At 49.5% G+C, this 22865-nt stretch overlaps 2 protein-coding genes and 1 long non-coding RNA gene across 3 annotated transcripts in view; 2 read left to right on the plus strand and 1 right to left on the minus strand.

The window, feature by feature from the left end:
• The window catches only part of LOC120998324 (aspartic and glutamic acid-rich protein-like), a 2513920-nt gene that overhangs the window by 2112594 nt on the left and 378461 nt on the right, over nucleotides 1-22865 (plus strand). The gene's annotated exons all lie outside the window — the stretch shown is intronic.
• The window catches only part of LOC120998305 (gastrula zinc finger protein XlCGF26.1-like), a 4064644-nt gene that overhangs the window by 1205631 nt on the left and 2836148 nt on the right, over nucleotides 1-22865 (minus strand). The gene's annotated exons all lie outside the window — the stretch shown is intronic.
• LOC120998399 lies at nucleotides 5295-14226 on the plus strand. Its single transcript, XR_005778344.1, has 3 exons — nucleotides 5295-5427; nucleotides 13592-13726; nucleotides 13792-14226. It is a non-coding gene; the product is annotated as an uncharacterized LOC120998399 (long non-coding RNA).

Here is a 22865-nt window from a genome sequence, read left to right on the forward strand (position 1 = left end):
TCAGAACGGATCCGTCTGCATTATAGTTTAGAAAAAATTCTAAGTGTGAAAGTAGTTCAGACGGATCCGTCCAGAATTTACATTGAAAGTCAATAGGGGACAGATCAGTTTGAAGATTGAGCCATATGGTGTCATCTTCAAACGGATCCGTCCCCATTGACTTACATTGTAAGTCTGGACGGATAAGTTTGCCTCCACACGGCCAGGCGGACACCCGAACGCTGCCAGACTGATGCATTCTGAGCGGATCCACTCAGAATGCATTGGGGCTGGGCGGATCCGTTCGGGGCCGCTTGTGAGAGCCTTCAAACTGAGCTCACAAGCGGAGCCCCGAACGCAAGTGTGAAAGTAGCCTAAGCTTTTCTTGTGTAGGCTGGGCTGACAGTCTAAGTTTCTTAAAATATATATATTTTCTTTAGCCAAATTAGTTAACAAACATGGATGTTTAAGCAAATAACAAGCTGTAATGTTATTGTTTTAGTTGAATAAATCCTATTTAAATTGTTATTATTAAGGTAATGATTATTTTTCTTCTTCCTAAGTACAACAGAAAAATTGTCCAAATATGAATCTTTATGTAAAAAACTATGATTTAAATCAAGCCTTACTGACTAGTGATTTAAATCGGTTTGATTTAAATCAAATCCACCCTGGTCAAGCTACACACAGAACCTGCCCTAATCACACAGGAGGACAAGTTACTTCACAACCCTGAGCTTAAGAGCTGCCTCATCCTCCTCTCTGCTCTGCTTGTCAGGGATGATGATCCTGAATACAGATAAGATCTTCAGCTGAATCTCTGTAGGAATGGAGTCCATGAGGAGACATGAAGTACAGAGAGGAGGTGGGGAGAATGAGCAGCAGCTCTTGTGTGCAGTCTCCATTACCACATCCCAACCTCCTCTCTGTACTTCATGTCTCCTCCTGATCTCCATTCCTACAGAGATTCAGCTGAAGGTCTTATCTGTATTCAGGATCATATGCAGGATGAGCTGTACATTTTTATATTTTAATAGTTTGGGCATTTTGGGAAGCAGGGATACCTGTTTTTTTTTTTTTTTTATATATGTTCCTAAACTTTTTTTTTACTTTCTTCTTAATTTTTAGACCCCTTTTACTTTTTTTTTTTTTTGCTCCCCGTCATGGCACGGCACAACACCTTTCACCCCTTGGCTAAGTCTATAAGCTTATTTCCCTGTGGGTAGATACAGAAGGCTGTCCCCAGAATACCCCACGCTATACAGTACTCTACCCCTATCTGCTGGGACTCCTGCTTCTGTAGGACTACTCCCACCCAGCAGATTACAATACTGAATAACCGGCTTTCATCAGCGATTACATGTAATGGTTTGATAGGATTTAACCCCGGAGCCTACAAGTCACAGACAAGACAAAGGTAAAAGAAAAGAGGATTGAAAAAAACTGGAGTCGCCTCCCTGTATCCTGCCAGTGCAGCTCCGCACACACGCCTTCCTGTATCCTGCCAGTGCAGCTCCGCACACACGCCTCCCTGTATCCTGCCAGTGCAGCTCCGCACACACGCCTCGCTGTATCCTGCCAGTGCAGCTCCGCACACACGCCTCGCTGTATCCTGCCAGTGCAGCTCCGCACACACGCCTTCCTGTATCCTGCCAGTGCAGCTCCGCACACACGCCTCGCTGTATCCTGCCAGTGCAGCTCCGCACACACGCCTCCCTGTATCCTGCCAGTGCAGCTCCGCACACACGCCTCCCTGTATCCTGCCAGTGCAGCTCCGCACACACGCATCGCTGTATCCTGCCAGTGCAGCTCCGCACACACGCCTCCCTGTATCCTGCCAGTGCAGCTCCGCACACACGCCTCCCTGTATCCTGCCAGTGCAGCTCCGCACACACGCCTCCCTGTATCCTGCCAGTGCAGCTCCGCACACACGCCTCCCTGTATCCTGCCAGTGCAGCTCCGCACACACGCCTCCCTGTATCCTGCCAGTGCAGCTCCGCACACACGCCTCCCTGTATCCTGCCAGTGCAGCTCCGCACACACGCCTCCCTGTATCCTGCCAGTGCAGCTCCGCACACACGCCTCCCTGTATCCTGCCAGTGCAGCTCCGCACACACGCCTCCCTGTATCCTGCCAGTGCAGCTCCGCACACACGCCTTCCTGTATCCTGCCAGTGCAGCTCCGCACACACGCCTCCCTGTATCCTGCCAGTGCAGCTCCGCACACACGCCTCCCTGTATCCTGCCAGTGCAGCTCCGCACACACGCCTCCCTGTATCCTGCCAGTGCAGCTCCGCACACACGCATCGCTGTATCCTGCCAGTGCAGCTCCGCACACACGCCTCCCTGTATCCTGCCAGTGCAGCTCCGCACACACGCCTCCCTGTATCCTGCCAGTGCAGCTCCGCACACACGCATCGCTGTATCCTGCCAGTGCAGCTCCGCACACACGCCTCCCTGTATCCTGCCAGTGCAGCTCCGCACACACGCCTTCCTGTATCCTGCCAGTGCAGCTCCGCACACACGCCTCCCTGTATCCTGCCAGTGCAGCTTCGCACACACGCCTCGCTGTATCCTGCCAGTGCAGCTCCGCACACACGCCTCCCTGTATCCTGCCAGTGCAGCTCCGCACACACGCATCGCTGTATCCTGCCAGTGCAGCTCCGCACACACGCCTCCCTGTATCCTGCCAGTGCAGCTCCGCACACACGCCTACCTGTATCCTGCCAGTGCAGCTCCGCACACACGCCTCCCTGTATCCTGCCAGTGCAGCTCCGCACACACGCCTCGCTGTATCCTGCCAGTGCAGCTCCGCACACACGCCTCCCTGTATCCTGCCAGTGCAGCTCCGCACACACGCCTCCCTGTATCCTGCCAGTGCAGCTCCGCACACACGCCTCCCTGTATCCTGCCAGTGCAGCTCCGCACACACGCCTCCCTGTATCCTGCCAGTGCAGCTCCGCACACACGCCTTCCTGTATCCTGCCAGTGCAGCTCCGCACACACGCCTCCCTGTATCCTGCCAGTGCAGCTCCGCACACACGCCTCGCTGTATCCTGCCAGTGCAGCTCCGCACACACGCCTCCCTGTATCCTGCCAGTGCAGCTCCGCACACACGCCTCCCTGTATCCTGCCAGTGCAGCTCCGCACACACGCCTTCCTGTATCCTGCCAGTGCAGCTCCGCACACACGCCTCCCTGTATCCTGCCAGTGCAGCTCCGCACACACGCCTCGCTGTATCCTGCCAGTGCAGCTCCGCACACACGCCTCCCTGTATCCTGCCAGTGCAGCTCCGCACACACGCCTCGCTGTATCCTGCCAGTGCAGCTCCGCACACACGCCTCCCTGTATCCTGCCAGTGCAGCTCCGCACACACGCCTCCCTGTATCCTGCCAGTGCAGCTCCGCACACACGCCTCCCTGTATCCTGCCAGTGCAGCTCCGCACACACGCCTCGCTGTATCCTGCCAGTGCAGCTCCGCACACACGCCTCCCTGTATCCTGCCAGTGCAGCTCCGCACACACGCCTCCCTGTATCCTGCCAGTGCAGCTCCGCACACACGCCTCCCTGTATCCTGCCAGTGCAGCTCCGCACACACGCATCGCTGTATCCTGCCAGTGCAGCTCCGCACACACGCCTCCCTGTATCCTGCCAGTGCAGCTCCGCACACACGCCTCCCTGTATCCTGCCAGTGCAGCTCCGCACACACGCCTCCCTGTATCCTGCCAGTGCAGCTCCGCACACACGCCTCCCTGTATCCTGCCAGTGCAGCTCCGCACACACGCCTCCCTGTATCCTGCCAGTGCAGCTCCGCACACACGCCTCCCTGTATCCTGCCAGTGCAGCTCCGCACACACGCCTCCCTGTATCCTGCCAGAGCAGCTCCGCACACACGCCTCCCTGTATCCTGCCAGTGCAGCTCCGCACACACGCCTCCCTGTATCCTGCCAGTGCAGCTCCGCACACACGCCTCCCTGTATCCTGCCAGTGCAGCTCCGCACACACGCCTCGCTGTATCCTGCCAGTGCAGCTCCGCACACACGCCTCCCTGTATCCTGCCAGTGCAGCTCCGCACACACGCCTCCCTGTATCCTGCCAGTGCAGCTCCGCACACACGCCTCCCTGTATCCTGCCAGTGCAGCTCCGCACACACGCCTCCCTGTATCCTGCCAGTGCAGCTTCGCACACACGCCTCCCTGTATCCTGCCAGTGCAGCTCCGCACACACGCCTCCCTGTATCCTGCCAGTGCAGCTCCGCACACACGCCTCCCTGTATCCTGCCAGTGCAGCTCCGCACACACGCCTCCCTGTATCCTGCCAGTGCAGCTCCGCACACACGCCTCCCTGTATCCTACCAGTGCAGCTCCGCACACACGCCTCCCTGTATCCTGCCAGTGCAGCTCCGCACACACGCCTCCCTGTATCCTGCCAGTGCAGCTCCGCACACACGCCTCCCTGTATCCTGCCAGTGCAGCTCCGCACACACGCCTCCCTGTATCCTGCCAGTGCAGCTCCGCACACACGCCTCCCTGTATCCTGCCAGTGCAGCTCCGCACACACGCCTCCCTGTATCCTGCCAGTGCAGCTCCGCACACACGCCTCCCTGTATCCTGCCAGTGCAGCTCCGCACACACGCCTCCCTGTATCCTGCCAGTGCAGCTCCGCACACACGCCTCCCTGTATCCTGCCAGTGCAGCTCCGCACACACGCCTCCCTGTATCCTGCCAGTGCAGTGTGGAGATCCGTTCTCTCCTGGCTCCACACACACCCTGCGGTCCCTTTCCCCAATTATATGGAGAACGCAGGATGTTCTCTGACGTGTCCTGCTCTGGTGACCGGAGCCCCCGCGGATCAGCTATGTGGAGAGGCCGCCGCACTGGGGGTCCTACTATGATGACATCACAAGTCTTTTTAATGGTCAAACCTAATAAGGGGTTAAATGAGCGTTTCTGAGCAGATAAGCGGCTACAGATCAGCGTCAAGGAAACGAGAGGCGAAAAGGGCGAAAACTTCTAATAAAGACCCCAATATACGTACAAGGTAATAATAACCCCCACCCATAGGTGTCCCTCGTCCTTAAAGGGGCAGTCCAGGAGAACCTGCTCCGGGGCCCCCGCCATGACAGAACGTCACATACAGATACTAGAAGTGCGGAGAAGACAGCAGATAAGTGACCTTCACCTCACAGGGTAAAACATAGCGGGCGGCTGCCCCTGTACAGCAAGTCTCTCTGTACATCTGCACACAGCGCCTCTTACCCAGGGAGGTCAGAAGCCGAGCCTCCTCCATCGGTAGATGCTATTTCCTAGCCAGCTAAAGGACCTCTGATGACGTCATGCCCATGTGACCAGACTCGAGTAGGCGGAGCCAGTCTGGAGTCTGCAAGAAGCACAGTTGATTTCCCGGGCTTTTGAGTGGTTTGATCTGGTGAGGACAAGGGCAGAAGCAGGTGAGGTTTTCGCTTGGTGGGTGTATGGCTAAGTAATACTCTGCAGGGGGCCTATAGAGTTAGTCTGGAGTCTGCAAGAAGTACAGTTGATTTCCCCCAGAGGCTTAGGAGCGGGTTGCTGGAATGCTCTGCAAGGGTGGTGGGGGGTTGCTGGAATGCTCTGCAAGGGTGGTGGGGGGTTGCTGGAATGCTCTGCAAGGGTGGTGGGGGGTTGCTGGAATGCTCTGCAAGGGTGGTGGGGGGGTTGCTGGAATGCTCTGCAAGGAGGGTGGGGGGTTGCTGGAATGCTCTGCAAGGGGGGTGGGGGGTTGCTGGAATGCTCTGCAAGGGGGGTGGGGGGTTGCTGGAATGCTCTGCAAGGGGGGTGGGGGGCTGCTGGAATGCTCTGCAAGGGGGGTGGGGGGCTGCTGGAATGCTCTGCAAGGGGGGTGGGGGGCTGCTGGAATGCTCTGCAAGGGAGGTGGGGGGGGTTGCTGGAATGCTCTGCAAGGGGGGTGGGGGGGGTTGCTGGAATGCTCTGCAAGGGGGGTGGGGGGGTTGCTGGAATGCTCTGCAAGGGGGGTGGGAGGGTTGCTGGAATGCTCTGCAAGGGGGGGGGGGGGGTTGCTGGAATGCTCTGCAAGGGGGGTGGGAGGGTTGCTGGAATGCTCTGCAAGGGGGGTGGGAGGGTTGCTGGAATGCTCTGCAAGGGGGGTGGGAGGGTTGCTGGAATGCTCTGCAAGGGGGGTGGGAGGGTTGTTGGAATGCTCTGCAAGGGGGGTGGGAGGGTTGTTGGAATGCTCTGCAATTGGGGTGGGGGTTTTGCTGGAATGCTCTGCAAGGGGGGTGGGGGGGTTGCTGGAATGCTCTGCAAGGGGGGTGGGGGGTAGTAGCAGGTGAGGTTTTCGCTTGGTGGGTGTATGGCTAAGGGCTCTTTCACACTTGCGTTGTCCGGATCCGGCGTGCACTCCACTTGCCGGAATTACACGCCGGATCCGGAAAAACGCAAGTGTACTGAAAGCATTTGAAGACTGATCCGTCTTCAAAATGCGTTCAGTGTTACTATGGCAGCCAGGACACTATTAAAGTTCTGGTTGCCATAGTAGGAGCGGGGAGCGGGGGAGCGGTATACTTACAGTCCATGCGGCTCCCGGGGCGCTCCAGAATGACGTCAGAGCGCCCCATGCGCATGGATGACGTGTCCATGTGATTACGTGATCCATGCGCTTGGGGCGCCCTGACGTCACTCTGGAGCGCCCGGGGAGCCGCACGGACGGTAACTACACTGCTCCCCCGCTCCCCGCTACACTTTACCATGGCTGCCAGGACTTAAGCGTCCCGGCAGCCATGGTAACCATTCAGAAAAAGCTAAACATCGGGTCCGGCAATGCACCGAAACGACGTTTAGCTTAATGCCGGATCCGGCCTTGCGGCAAGTCTTCAGGATTTTTGGCCGGAGCAAAAAGCGCAGCATGCAGCGGTATTTTCTCTGGCCAAAAAACGTTCCGTTCCGGAACTGAAGACATCCTGATGCATCCTGAACGGATTTCTCTCCATTCAGAATGCATTAGGATAAAACTGATCAGGATTCTTTCGGCATAGAGCCCCGACGACGGAACTCTATGCCGGAAGAAAAGAACGCAAGTGTGAAAGAGCCCTAAGGCTACTTTCACACCTGCGTTAGGAGCGGATCCGTCTGGTGTCTGTACAGACGGATCCGCTCCTATAATGCAAATGCTTGTATTCGTTCAGAACGGATCCGTTTGCATAACTGTTTATTTCAGATCTGATTTTTCACTTCGGAAAACTCAGATCCGACAGTATATTCTAAACACAGAAGCGTTCCCATGGTGATGGGGACGCTTCAAGTTAGAATATACTGAGAACTGTGTACATGACTGCCCCCCTCCTGTATTTAACTTATTGATGGCCAGTGCGGCCCCCCCCTCCCTCCCCAGTATTAATTGTAACCAGTGCGGCCCCCCTCCCTCTATATTCATCGGTGGCCAGTGCGGATTCCCAGTATTAAATATGACCAGTGCTGCCTCCCCCCCCCCCCCCCCCCCCCCCCCCCAAATTAAAATCACCCCCCCCATCATTGGTGGCAGCGGAGAGTACCGATCGGAGTCCCAGTTTAATCGCTGGGGCTCCGATCGGTTACCATCGCTGCCATTGTTACTTAGCAATAAATAGAAGCATTATACTTACCTGCGAGCTGCGATGTCTGTGTCCGGCCGGGAGCTCCTCCTACTGGTAAGTGACAGGTCTGTGCGGTGCATTGCCTATAGAAAAAATCTTAATATATAAAAATAGACTTTTATGAAATCATTACATTTTGTAATTTATATTTCCCCAGTCGTCTCCATGACAGCACAAACTGAGATTGCCTTCCTCTGATAGGACAGGAAAAAGCACACAGAGAGGTTAAAAACCCCACCCCCACCCCTCATCGCCAGTGTTTTTTCCTGTCCTGTCAAGGAAGGAATGCCAGAGAGGTGCTGGGAGACCTTCTGGGTTTCCTAGCTTTCTATTTTTTTTTTTCTATTTTTTTTTTCCCTTTTTCTTCTCACCCTGCTACGGCGGGATGTCACCTGTTAGACCGGAGGTCGGTTCCGGGGTCCGGGTCACCCTCACTCATGGTGATCCCGGCGAAGTTCCCTCTGCGGCGGCCCAGGCGGGCTTAAAGCAGTGAGGTAGGGCGGCTGGAGCGACGCTGTGACGCGCTTCCCTCCAGTCGCCGGGTGATGACGTCAGACGCCGGGAGGCGTGGCCAGCGTCGTGACGTCACGGAGGCCGCGGCCGGCGCCAAATTCGAAAAAGGAAAGCAGAGTCTGCCGATCTGAGGTCTCCACGGTCACCCTACCTGCTGACAGCAACGCAGGTGGACGGGAGCTGCGAAGATGAGCGCCCCTACCACCACTGGCTCGGTTCCTGAGCCTCCTACCACTCTGGGCGGTGTGAGTAGCCTGCTGGCACCCTTTCTTATTGATGTTTTTTCCCTGCAGTGGTTGACCTCTTCCTCCCTTGGTGTTGCAGGGAGAAAAGGAGTCTTCCTCCTCTGTTAAATCCAGACCCAGGAAGTGCGGCATCTGTTCTAAGCGCCTTGCTTCCTCAGGGTCCAAGTTACTATGTAAGGACTGCACCTCTACCGTGGTGAAGGCAGAGTCCTCTAGCTTCATAGAGGAGATCAAGACTCTGGTCAGAACGAAGGTCCAATCAGCATTGGCCGCTAGGGACCCCCCTGCCTCCCCTATACCCCAGCCCGGTCAGGGCCGCAGACCACCCTCTTCCAGAGGCCTGGACTACTCCGGGAGTGATCTGTACTCGGCCGACTCCGTCTTGTCAGATGCGGAGACTTCGGCTAGATCTCAGGAATTGGAGGAAAGTAGTGAGTACAGGAGATTCCTCTTTAACCCAGAGGATATAGAAGAATTGATCCGAACCATAAGGGCCACTATTAAGATGGAGGTCCCTAAGAGATCCAAGTCAGTCCAGGAGGAGATTTTAGGGGAGAGGCACAAATCTGTGTTCCCGGTCCCAGACAATATCCAGAAGATGATACGGGCAGAATGGGAGAAGCCAGAGAAGGGTTCCTTTATCCCACGGGGCCTCAAAAGGCGATACCCCTTCGACGAAGCGGACTGTGCCGACTGGGAGGCCATTCCCAGGGTGGATGCTCCCGTCGCTAAAGTAGCAAAACGAATGGTCCTTCTGTTTGAGGACGCAGCGCAGCTCAAGGACCCTCTAGATAGGAAAGCCGAGAGTCTGCTCAAGAGAACCTGGGAAGCTACAGCAGCTCTCCTAAAACCGGGGGTAGCAGCGACATGTGTGGCTCGTACACTCGCAGTGTGGCTTGAACAGCTAGAGCACCATATAGCGAATAGGGCCCCTCGGGAGGAGATCCTGGATAGTATTCCTCTTCTGAAGAAGGCTACTTTCTTCCATGCCGCTGCAGAATCGGTTAGGCTTTCTGCCCGCACGGCGGTTCTGTCCAACACCACCAGACGGGTACTATGGCTTAAAGCCTGGTCGGGCGACACCGTATCGAAAAACAGGCTGATATCTCTACCCTTTCACGGTCAGTACGTGTTCGGCTCCGACCTGGACAAAATCCTTGAACGCCACGGACCGTAAGAAGGGCTTTCCAGAGGACAAGTCCAGGAGACAGTTTTTTCAGAGGCCCCAGCAGGATTCCAGCGCCGATAGGAGGAGCCGCGAGGGTCGCGGATTTACGAGAGGCGGGAGAGGAAAAGGTTTTTTCCTTAATCCCAACAGGGGAGATCCCTCTCCCTCTTCATCAAAACAATGACATCATCCCGGTCAGGGGAAGGCTCAGCTCCTTTCTGGGGGTTTGGGAACAAACCATCACGGATCCGTATATATTAGGCATCGTAGAACATGGCTACACTATAGAACTGGATTCCCTTCCTCCGCAGAGGTTCGTCCTGACCAAGCTCAACAGGGGCCTCGAGTCCCCCTTATCCGAGGGCGTAAGAAACTTATTACGCCCAGGGGCAGTAGAAAAGGTTCCTGCCAGAGATTTGGGGAGGGGTCACTATTCCCCTTTATTCCTGATCCGGAAATCGAATGGCAATTTTCGGACCATCATAAATTTAAAACCCCTGAAAACACATCACCTACCACAAGTTCAGGATGGAGACAGTCAAGTCAGCGGTGAAGCTCATCAAAAGGAGGGTCTATGATGGCTACAATAGACCTCTCCGACGCATACTTCCATATCCCAATACAGCTCCGTTCCAGAAGATTTCTGAGGTTCGCGGTGGAGCAAGGCGGGACAGCTTACCACTATCAGTTCAAGTGCCTCCCGTTCGGCATATCATCGGCACCCCGCATATTCACCAAGGTGATGGCAGAGGTCGTAGCCTCCCTAAGCAAGGAGGGGATAATAATCGTCCCTTACCTAGACGACCTGCTAATAGTAGCAGAAACCTCAGATCTCCTTCGCAGACACATCCAAGTGGTTCTCTCGCGCCTCCAGAACTTGGGCTGGTTGATCAACCGGGAAAAGTCCGACATGTTGCCAGACCATCGGAAGGTATTCCTGGGTATCCTCTTGGACTCAGCTCTTCAAAAATCTTTCCTCCCTCCGCTAAAGGTACAGAAGCTGAGGTCAAGGGTCCTCCACTTCACCAAGCAGTCCCGTTGCTCAATAAGACAGGGCATGGAAATGCTGGGCCATCTCACCTCCTGCATCCCCGCGGTAGCCTGGGCCCAATTCTATACGAGAACCTTACAGAAGCTGGTTCTAAAACAATGGAACGGGTATCGATCATCCCTGGACCAGGGGTTGTCGGTGTCCCGGGAGGTAAAGGCTTCACTGGGCTGGTGACTCAAGACCAAGAACCTGGAATCGGGAGTTCCATGGAGGCAGGAAAGTGTGTTTTCCCTCACGACGGACGCCAGCTCTCGGGGCTGGAGAGCCCTCACGGCTTCGGAGACTTTTTAAGGGATTTGGTCAGAGGACCAGAGAAGGATGTCCTCCAACTACAGAGAACTCCGTGCGGTGTGGGAAGGTCTCAGGTCCATCCAAATACAGGCCAAAAATCGCCACGTCCTGGTCCATTCGGACAATTCCACTGCGGTGGCATTTATCCAGCACCAAGGAGGAACAAGACACGGTCATCTCCAGAGGCTCTCAGACCGAATCTTCCTCTGGGCAGAAAAGAATCTACAATCCCTTGCGGCAGTACATCTAAAGGGATCCCTGAATCTCCAGGCAGATTACCTCAGTCGGCAAAGTCTGGATCCAGGCGAGTGGTCTTTGTCCCAGACCGCTTTCCAACAGATTCGGGACCGTTGGGGGGAATCCCGTCCTAGACCTGTTCGCATCCGCAAAGAATCACAAGGTTCAGAATTTCTTCTCCCTCAATCGAAGAGACCCATGTGTGGCAATAGACGCTTTTACCCAGAGCTGGATGACTGGCCTAGTCTACGCCTTTCCCCCGATACCAGTAATCCCAAGAGTGCTCCAAAAGTTTCAGTCCGAAGGGTACAGACGGATTCTGGTGGTCCCATTCTGGCCCAGGAGAAGCTGGTTCGGGCTCCTCAGGTCCCTCAGCCCGGAAGATCCCATTCGTTTCCGGCCGGAGGAGGGTCTTCTAACCCAGGGTCCCATACCGCACCCCAATACCAACCTCCTCAAGCTGTCCGCTTGGATTCTGAGCAATCCCTCTTGCTAGGGCTCTCTGAAAGAGTAGTCAAGACCCTCTTACTCAGTAGGAAGTCCAACACCTCCAAAGCGTACCTCAAGGTTTGGAGGAAGTTCGCCTCCTGGGGCGGAGTCAGGTTCAACCAGTCCACCCCTAATATCCCGCTTATCCTGGAATTCCTCCAGGATGGGCTGGATTTGGGTCTTGCTCCTAACACATTGCGAGTTCAGGTGTCTGCCTTGGGGGCCCTCTATAATACCAGCCTTTATGAGGTCCCCTGGGTAGCAAGATTCCTGAAAGCGGCAGATTGACTAAAACCCAGAGTCAGGAATATGGTCGCACCATGGAACCTCAACACCGTCCTTTTAAGACTGTCAGATGTTCCGTTTGAGCCTCTGCTCTCCCTATCTATTAAGTGGCTCACTTTGAAAACCATCTTCCTAGTGGCCATATCCTCCGCAAGGAGGGTTTGCGAGCTCCAGGCCCTGTCCATACAGGTACCCTTCCTCAAGGTGCTAGACGACAAGCTCATTTTCAAATTAGACCCCTGTTTTCTCCCCAAGGTGGTCTCCTCTTTTCATAGGTCGCAAGACATAGTTATCCTGTCTTTTTTTCCTCACCCTAAAGACGAGCAGGAATCTAGATTCCACAATTTAGACGTTAGGCGTTCAGTTCTTCATTATTTACACGCCACGGAGGAGTGGCGTATCGACAAGAATTTATTTATCCAGTTTTCAGGTCCAAACAAAGGGAGGAAGGCAGCGAAGAGCTCTATATCCCGCTGGATTAGATGCACCATTTCCGAGGCCTATAAAGCCTCCGGTAGAGAGGCTCCTCCATCCCTTAGAGCCCACTCAGTTAGATCGGTCTCCACTTCTTGGGCTGAAAGAGCCTCTGCTTCGTTAGAACAGATCTGCAGGGCAGCTACCTGGAAGAGGGCCCACACCTTCACCAAGCATTATAGGGTGGATGTGTTTGCTGACGACGACTTGGCCTTTGGATGTAAAGTCCTAGGTGCTGTAGTCCCTCCCTAAGTTACTTTGTTAGTTCTCAGTTTGAGCTGTCATGGAGACGACTGGGGAAATGAGTATTACACTCACCGGTAATCCGGTTTCCTGGAAGTCTCCATGACAGCACAGCTTTGTCCCGCCCTTGTTTTTTTCTTTGTCAATAGACTATTTGGCTAGTTTTACGTTCTACCCCTTGTCCTAGTCCTGTTATAATACACTGGCGATGAGGGGTGGGGGTGGGGTTTTTAACCTCTGTGTGCTTTTTCCTGTCCTATCAGAGGAAGGCAATCTCAGTTTGTGCTGTCATGGAGACTTCCAGGAAACCGAATTACCGGTGAGTGTAATACTCATGTATTAGAAATAATGCTAGAGTTCCACTATTATAACTATATCTTGAAAATGTAAATAGTGTTTTAGCCTATATAACAGTCTACATCAATGACTTATGGACTAAAGCCATACCTAGTCCATACAATTACTAATGTGCTCACCACACAGGTCATATGACCCTGCGTATCCAGGTAAAAGTAGTGAATGGAGGAGTTGAACTTCGACAGTATTACCACCTCCAACATCTTCTTATCGTGTCTGTGTAAAAGCTGCTTGCATGTGGTTCTGTCTCCTCTTTCTTTTGTTAATAAAGTTAACTGTATTACACAAACACTTAAACACAAAGATGCTGGAATAAAGATAAGATTTATTCCTATTCAGTTACCAACAGATGTCATATAATGTTGTTCCTAACTGAATGCCAGAAGGTAACATGACTGTATATCTGTGTAGTCTATTAAGTTAGCTTATGGATGCATTATACAGGACTCCTCTGTGGTCCATTGTATTCTACTGTGCAGAGAGGGACTAATGCACTGTTAGAGAAAGGCTATATTTTATGGAAGTGTGATTTTAAAATATAGAAATATTTGAACTATTTAAATGAACATTTTGATAGAAATGTGACATGGATAAGAGCAAGACATTCATTTTTGAGGCAATTTTTTTTTGCAGGTGCATGGTCTGGTCATATCAGAGGCAGACAACAATAGGGGTTGACGCGCGTTACCAGAAAGATACCTGGTGGTGATGTTTCCTGAGAACATCGAGCCTTAGGGAAAATGCAAAAGAATGGATATTGTATGAAAGGTAATAAAAAAAAAGATAATAATTATTTGCCTAGTAAATTTTTTTTTCCCTTTATTTTTAAACAGGTTTCAGTTGGCTTCTTACATTTGCTTTCTTGAAGATTGAATGGATCATGTCACCTCGTTCACAACATCATATGCTTATATTCTGTAATTTTTTTTTTACCATTGTTATGCACTTGTCATAATTTCTATTTCGTTATGCACTTGTATTGAGCATCTCTAACCCCTTAACTACATGTGACGTAAATTTGCGTCAACATGACAGTAAGAAGATATGGAGCTGTTGCAGATTATGTGTAAGTAACCATAGGAAGAAAACAAAATGATGTTCGGCTCCAAAAAACAAGCAAACTTTTCATTTGGTTTAAAAATCCAGACAAATACAAGGCAAACGGTCCACGCTATATCATTATTATTTATTATTAAAGCGCCATTCATTCCATAGCTCTGTACATATGAGAAGAGGTATACATACATAATACAGACAATTGTACTAATCATAAATAAGATGAGTTACAGACTGGTACAGAAGGAGAGAGGGCCCTGCCCGTGGGGCTTACAATCTACATGGTATGGGAGAAGGACACAGTAGGTGTGGGTGAAGTTGGTCATGGCGGTATAGAGGCAGCAGGGTCACTGGTTGTAGGCTTGTCTGAAGAGGTGGGTTTTCAGGTTTCTTTTAAAGGATTCCACTGTAGGTGAGAGTCTGATATGTTGGGGCAGTGAGTTCCAGAGTATGGGGGATGGACAGGAGAAATCCTGAAGTCGATTGTGGGAAGAGGCAATAAGAGGAGAGAAGGAGGTCTTGTGAGGATCGGAGAGTGCGTGTGGGGATGTATCAGGAAAGTAGCTCAGAGATGTAGGGAGGGGACAGGTTGTGGACGGCCTTGTATGTATTTGTTAGTACTTTGAAGTGAATTCGCTGGGCAATGGGGAGCCAGTAAAGGGATTGGCAGAGGAGTAATAGGGTGAGAGGTGGATTAGTCGGGCAGCAGAGTTGAGGATAGATTGGAGGGGTGCGAGTGTGCTAGATGGAAGGCCACAGAGGAGAGTGTTGCAGTAGTCTAGGCGGGAGATGATGAGGGCATGTACAAGCATTTTCGCAGATTCAAAGTTAAGGAAAGCACGGATGCGGGAGATGTTCTTGAGTTGGAGGCGGCAGGTGGATAAAAGTGCTTGGATGTGCAGTCTGAAGGAGAGGGCAGAATCCAAGGCAGCGGACTTGGTTGACTGGGGAGAGTGTGCAACCATTGATCCTGATAGATAGATCTGTTTGGAGGGTTTAGCAAGATGGGGGAAAGAGGATGAATTCTGTTTTATCCATGTTAAGTTTTAGAAAGCGAGAGGAGAAGAAGGATGATATAGAACATGGACATTGTGGGATTCTGGATAGTAAGGTGGTGATGTCTGGACCAGAGAGGTAGATTTGTGTGTCGTCAGCGTAGGAGTGATACTGAAAGCCATGGGACTCTATGAGCTGTCCCAGGCCAACAGTGTAGATAGAGAAGAGCAGGGGTCCTAGGACAGAGCCTTGCGGGACACCAACAGAGGGAATGAGACGATTAGGTGGTACGGGAGTGGGAGACTCTAAACGTCCGGTCTGGGAGGTATGATGTGATCCAGGAGAGGGCCAGGTCAGTGATGGCAAAAGATGAGTTTGCAACCGGAGGGGACCGGCCAACAGTGTTGAAGGCAGAGGACAGGTCAAGGAGAAGGAGGACAGAGTATTGTTTCTTGGTTTTGGCTGGCAATAGGTCATTGGTGACTTTGGTAAGGGCAGTCTCAGTCGAATGGTGGGGTCGGAAGCCAGATTGCAGGCGGTCAAAGAGGGAGTAGGAGGAAAGGTGAGAGGACAGTTCAGAATGGACATGTTGTTCAAGTAGCTTTGAGGCATACTGAAGCAGTGATATGGGGCGATAACTGGACAAAGAATATGGGTCAAGTGAAGGCTTTTTGAGGATAGGTGTAATGGTATCGTGTTTAAAAGCAGAGGGGAAGACACCAGAGGTTAGTGATAGGTTGAAGAGATGAGTTAGGGCTGGGATAAACACTGTGGTGAGGTTAGGGGTGAGGTGGGATGGGATCGGGTCAAGTGCACAGGTGGTCAGATGTGATCTGGAGAGTAGAGTGGAGAGTTTTTATTCTGTAATGAAGAAGCGGGTTTTGGAAGAAAAGGACTGAGCAGTTGTGTAGAGGGTCTGTGGGGACTGTGTAGTGAAGCTTTCTCTGATGTTGACTATGTTTTGTTTGAAATATTTGACAAAGTCCTCAGCTGAGAAGAGAGGATGGGAGCGCTGGGGGACGGAGAAGGGAGTTAAAAGTGCTAAAAAGTTGGTTAGGGCTGTGGGCCAGGGAAGATATGACAGATGAGAAGTCGCCTGTTTTGCATCAGCGAGTGAGGATTTGAATATGAGGAGGGATTGCTTGTATGTGGTGAAATGATCTTTTGAATGGGATTTCTTCCAGTGACGCTCAGCAGCCCTGGAAGCTTGTCTGAGTTTTTTGGTCAGGTTCGTGTGCCAGGGTTGTCTGTTAATTTTTGGGGTTTTGTTGTGTGTGATGGGGGCAACAGTGTCCAGAGCTGTACTTATTGTGGTGTTATATAGGGTGGTAGCAGCATCTGGGTCTTGGAGGGAACAGATGGTAGAGAGTGGGAGAAGAGAGTCAGAAAGCAAGCAAAAGTCTAGATTTTTAAGGTTCCTGCGGGGGGGGTGCTAGTGTGTGGACCGGGGGAGCAGCAGAAGCGACCAATGAAGAGAAGGTGAGTAGGTTGTGGTCGGATAGGGGGAAAGGCGAATTAGAAAGGTTAGATAGGGAGCAGAGGTAAAGATAAGATCCAAAGTGTGACCATCTTTGTGGGTGGGAACTGAAGACCACTGTGATAGGCCAAAGGAGAAAGAGAGCGATAGGAGTTTAGAGGCGGCTGAGTGGCAGGTGTCAATAGGGATGTTGAAGTCAGCCATGATGATAGTGGGGATGTCGGCAGAAAGAAAGTGTAGTAGCCAGGTGTTAATGGTCAAGAAAGATGGGGGGTGGTAAATGACAGCTATTTGGAGGGAGAGTAGATGCGAACAGAGTGTACTTCAAATGAGATGAGCGTAATGGAGTGTGGCAGTGGAGTTGGGCTGTAGGAGCAGGTGTCTGATAGGAGAAGATCAACTCCTCCACCATGTTTGCAGGCGGGGAGTGTGAGTGAATTGAAATCCACTATATGAGAGTGCAGCAGGGAAGGAGGTGTCAGAGGATGTCAGCCATGTTTCTGTGAGACCCAGAAAGGAAAGGTTTTGAGAGATGAAAAGTTCATGAATGTACGACAGTTTGTTACAGACAGAGCGTGCATTCCATAATGCTGCAAGAGGAACCAAAGGAGCAGGGGTCACAGGAATGGTTATTAGGTTTAAGGGGTTGCAGAAATTTGTAGAAGGAGATTTGTAGTAGGAGGTAGAGGTGATAGTGGGGATTTGCTGAGGGGGGCCTGGATTTGGAGAGATATCACCAGTAGTAAGGAGAAGCAGAGAAAGTGTTAATAGATGAGAATAAGAGAGGGCAAGAGGTATCTGTATGTGTTTGGGAAGGAAGTGTTTTATGTTGCCAAGCAGATTTGTGCAAGCGGTCAGATGAGAAGGTAAGATGGAGGGAGAGATGAATAGTTCCTTGCTGGGTGAATGAACGTGGGGGTATTTCAGGAGGTTGTTGACAAGTGGGAACAGTAAGATGAAAAATTGAAACATTGTTTGCATTAACTATGTCTGTAATTACCTGTGGTCCCCTTCTGGTATAATTCAGTCTGTGCACTTAAGAGTTGCACTTGAGAGATGTTGCATTTGGAAAGACCAAGGTCTGAAAAGACCCAGGACCTTAGATTTATACCACTCAGTGTTGAATCTGGTGTGACCAAGAGGGGAGGGGGTACATTTGGCCTAATCAAGGAGGACCAGATACAGGGGTGAAATAGTCAATGTAAACAAATGCTCAATAAATCCAGCAGTGAAAGAGACCTTAATAGTTCTAGAAATGCCCTGTCCTTCTTCCTGTCGGCGGACAGAAAACTTGCGCAGACACAGTACCGCCTGCGCGATCATCAAGCTCCTGAGGGCAACAGCCTCAAAAGTCTCACTGGGCTTGCGCTGAGCCCAGTGATGTAACCTGAGCGCTGTTGCCTTGAGGAGGTTGATGATCGCGCAGGCGGTACTGCGCGTGCGCGAGTTTTCTAGCCAACAGGAAGAAGGACGGGGCATTTCTAGAAGGTAGACTATGACGTGGGGAGGGGGCAGAACCGTTTGCCGGGGCTGTGGGAGGTTATTTGAGGATCAGGAGGCGTTCTTGGGCACTGCAGGGGGTCGTCACTGGGCACCGGAGGAGGGAAAAAACGCCCCTCTGGGCACCTTGGAGCCTCATTAGCATATCATAAAAAGCGCTTTTATATCAAAAGGACAAAACAAAATAAAGTAAAAAGAAGACTGCTGGAGATAAGGTACTTTAGTTAACATAGCGATGGTGCCAGCTTAAAATGGCAAAAGCAGGTGACAGATTCCCTTTAAATGTAGGTTATGAGGATATAAATATATATACATATGTAAATACAGTATTATTTATTATTATTTGCACTTTTTTCTTTTTATTTCTTTGAGACCCAACATATAGTAATTTGCACTTTGTTATTGATATGGTTATATTTTATGTCTAAATATGAACTATTAATGTATTTGAATTAATAGATATGAGTTTTTCACTACTGGTGCACACTTTTTATTCCAATGTGATTTGTTGCATCATACGATTTTTTTGTAATCATGTAATAATAAAAAAATTTAATTTATTAAATGCAAAACATGGTTGTGCACCTTTTTTTTTTTTTGAGGTAGTAATATACTGTACACTCAAAAAATTAAATGACAAACCCAGTGGTTCTGTATGGTTTAAAAATGTTTGGTATGTCCACTACAATTAAGGAACATTGTTTATGCTGTATTTTCTTGTCAATAAAAAAGTTTTCTTAGAAATATTGGTTTGTAGTGTTGATTTACAGTTGGACCAATAAACACTAGCAGATCCAAATGTACAGGGTTCATTTTAGGACATTGTCAGATATCATAGTCAAGTATCAGAATAATGTAAGGCAAAATACTATCTCTGACACCTGACTTTCTTCACAGGTCAGGGTCAGTCAGAATGAGTTATAGATAGACTTATTTGCGAGAGCTAATAGAACTATAAAAGAGCCTATAGCTAAGAGTTAAAATTGCTGCATTGCAAACTAACGGTTTTTGAGTTCAAGACCCAATAGAAACCTTAATAACAAAAATATATTTTTAAATCCAAGCTAGGAGACAAATTGAAATGATGTTTGACTTTGATGTCTGACTTTCCTCTTTGGTCAGCGTCAGAGTCAAAATTATTTAAAGAGTTCCTGTGGTGTCTGCTGTATCACATAGTGAAAGAAAATCCATAACTACTCAGAGTTCAGCCTATACCTTAATGGTAAGGCTTCTGGCTTACAAACACCAGTCTTTAGGTTCAAGACCCAATAGAAACCTTGAAAAAATTAATTTTGTTAACCCTAGCTAGGAGACAAATGCAAATTATTTTTGACTTTGATGTGTGACTTTTCTCACCCATCAGTGTCAAAGGAGTTTCTTATATAATGTATATTTGCTGCTAAATCACATAGCAATAAAAAAAAACATGAAGTAAACCCACTTTGTACCTCTATTGTATCCTTAAAGGGGTTGTCTCACTTCAGTAACTCACATTTATCATGTAGAGAAAGTTAATATAAGGTACTTACTAATGTATTGTGATTGTCCATATTGCTTCCTTTGCTGGCTGGATTAATTTTTCTATCACATTATACACGGCTCGTTTCCATGGTTAAAGACCACCCTGCAATCCATCTGGGGTGGCCATGCTTGCACACTAGGAAAAAGCATCAGCCTCTCTGGTGGCTGGGTCCATGGGAGCGTACATACACTAGTGCTTTTTCCTATAATGTGCAAGCAAGACCACCACTGATGGATTTCAGGGTTGTCTGTAACCATGGAAACGAGCAGTGTATAACATAATGGAAAAAAGAATCCAGCCAACAAAGGAAGCAATATGGATAATGTAACGGAACGCCTGCCACCCCGACTGGGCACCTTCCGCTGACGGATGCTCCTAGTGCTTCCAGAGGGCTCCAAGCACTCCACCGGACACCATAACCACCACAGACCCCACAAACCGCCGCAGCTTGGTTAGGGTCTCGCCGTCCTCCACCCATGCTGGACCCAAGACCGGGCTTTAGCTTCCAGTGGGTGAACCTCTCCTAAATCCATAGAGCAGGAACAACCTCTTACAAGAGCTTATACTCAGGGGAGTATTGTGATATAGCAATCCCCAAGAGTGTAGTTATCCCATCCTCCAAACATGAGCCAAAACTTCATGAAGGGGTAAAGCAGGACTCCTTTATTGATGGCCACAGCTCGACCTTTTATGCACGTCCTCCAGCAAGGGCTACTCCCCCGGGGACCTGATGGAGGACAGGCACACAAAATACAGTGACCAATCAATATACAGTACGATATAACACACTCCCATATAAACAGTAAAATCCCTCCTCTCTATCCTGGAGATGATTGGATTAACGGGCCGGTCGATGACCAAGCCCCGCTGGGCGTTCGTCAATTTAAAAAGGCCCATTGTGTTTGTTAAATGTATCACATGCAATGTCCCTTGTGCTTGTTAATTGCGTCACAGGCAATGTCAATTGTGCTTGTTAATGGCGTCACAGGGCAAGAGGCTGGCAAGCAGACCTCCAACTCCCAGTGATGAAGGTGCTTTCGTCACAGATAATAACAATACATTAGAAAGTGACTTGGATACTTTCTCTACATGATAAATGCCACTGAAGTGAGACAACCCCTTTAAGTAAGCAAACCCCTGTTGCACCCTAAAGTGAGCTCCCTATTGCACTGTAAAGTAAATGAACCCTTTATTGCACTCTAAATGTAGTAAACACCTATTGTAACCTAAAGTATGTGAACTTCCAATGCACTATAAAATAAGTGAATCGCTTATTGCATTATAAAGGAAGTGAACCCGCTAATGCAATTTAACGTAAGTAAACCCACTTTGCACTGAAGTATTTATTTTTATGCTAAATCACACAGTTCAAAAAGTAAATCTATATCTCATTGTAAATTTGACCCTGACCTGTGAAGAAAGTCAGACATCAAAGTCAAACTCCGATATCGGTGTCAGATAGTATTTCGCCTCACACTGATATTATGATACTTGATTATGATATCTGACCATGTCCTAAAATGAACACTGTACGAGAAAAAAGACTATTGAATGTTATTTTCTCATTTAATTTGTGTACTGGTAAGCTAAGGGATGTAATATCTGGCTTCTAGAATATAGGCCCTTGTAGATATAAATAAGATTCTATGGTTCCAAGATAACGTGAGCTGATTTATAACGGACAGAGGGACCATGTCCTTTGTTGCATTAAGTCTAGCATATACATAGAGAAGTCAGGGTGTATAAACCTGCACAAAGCCCAGCATCCATATCTAATAAAGGGGGAACTTTCACAGCTTTTTTACTTCTGGAACATACTCATCATACTCCGACTGTGGAGATACTGTAGGTGGTACACTCTACTTGGTTCTTCAGAATCATAGTAATTCAAGTTCTGTACTTGCAAGAGCCATCAACAACTGTTAGACTGATCTATACAAGCAATATATATGTTGTACATCAGTCAGCACTTGTTAAACGCTACTCTGAAAGTTAGATTGCATGCTATAAGACACACTTCTTCATAGTGTTTACATGTGAGAGCCATTATTGTTTGGTAACAAGTGCTGGTAACTCATGCAGCTAATTAATTAGACTAATGATGATAGCGCTGCAATACTCTGCAGTGCTGTACACAGAGTATCACACATTTGTCCATGGCACTCTTGGGGTTTACAGGTGCTGTACTACAACACCAGAGATGAAAACATCTAGGGATGAGCGAATCGACTTCGGATGATTCATCGGAAGTGGATTCGTAGAAAACTTTGTTGTAATACTATAATGAGCGGGAGCATAAGCTATTTCCTAGTCAGCAGAAGGACCAGGTTCTTTATCCTGTGGGATCCAGTCTTTGTATATATTATAAGCCATTTCCTAGTCAGCAGAAGGACCAGGTCCTTTATCCTATAGTATCCAGTCTTTGTATATATTATAAGCTATTTCCTAGGCCGCAGAAGGACCAGGTCCTTTATCCTGTGGGATCCAGTCTTTGTATATATTATAAGCCATTTCCTAGGCCACAGAAGGACCAGGTCCTTTATCCTATAGGATCCAGCCTTTTTATGTAGAATAAGCTAATTTCCTAGTCAACAGAAGGACCAGGTCCTTTTTCTGGCTAGGATTTATTAATCTCACATAGAGCAGGCTATTTCCTAGGCAGCAGAAGGACCAGGTCCTTTATCCTGTGGGATCCAGTCTTTGTATATATTATAAGCCATTTCCTAGGCAGCAGAAGGACCTAGTCATTTATCCTATAGTATCCAACCTTTTTATGTAGAATAAGCTAATTTCCTAGTCAACAGAAGGACCAGGTCCTTTATCCTGTGGGATCCAGTCTTTGTATATATTATAAGCTATTTCCTAGGCAGCAGAAGGACCACGTCATTTATCCTATAAGATCCAGCCTTTTTATATAGCATAAGCTAATTTCCTAGTCAACAGAAGGACCAGGTCCTTTTTCTGGCTAGGATTTAGCAATCTCACATAGAGCAGGCTATTTCCTAGGCAGCAGAAGGACCAGGTCATGTATCCTATAGTATCCAATCTTTTTATGTAGAATAAGCTAATTTCCTAGTCAACAGAAGGACCAGGTCCTTTTTCTGGCTAGTATTTAGCAATCTCACATAGAGCAGGCTATTTCCTAGGCAGCAGAGGGACCAGGTCCTTTAGCTGCCTAGGATTTAGACTCTACCCTCCTCCATCGTCACTGCCCCTCCAGAGATGAAGGACCTGTGAGGACGTCACTGTCATGTGATCAGTACAGCGGGGGGCGGAGCCTCCTCCATCATCACTGCCCCTCCAGACAGAACCAGAGGAAAGAGATGAAGGACCTGTCATGATGTCACTGTCCTGTG

This window comes from Bufo bufo, chromosome 4 (genome assembly GCF_905171765.1).
Source record: "Bufo bufo chromosome 4, aBufBuf1.1, whole genome shotgun sequence".
Lineage (NCBI taxonomy): Eukaryota > Metazoa > Chordata > Amphibia > Anura > Bufonidae > Bufo > Bufo bufo.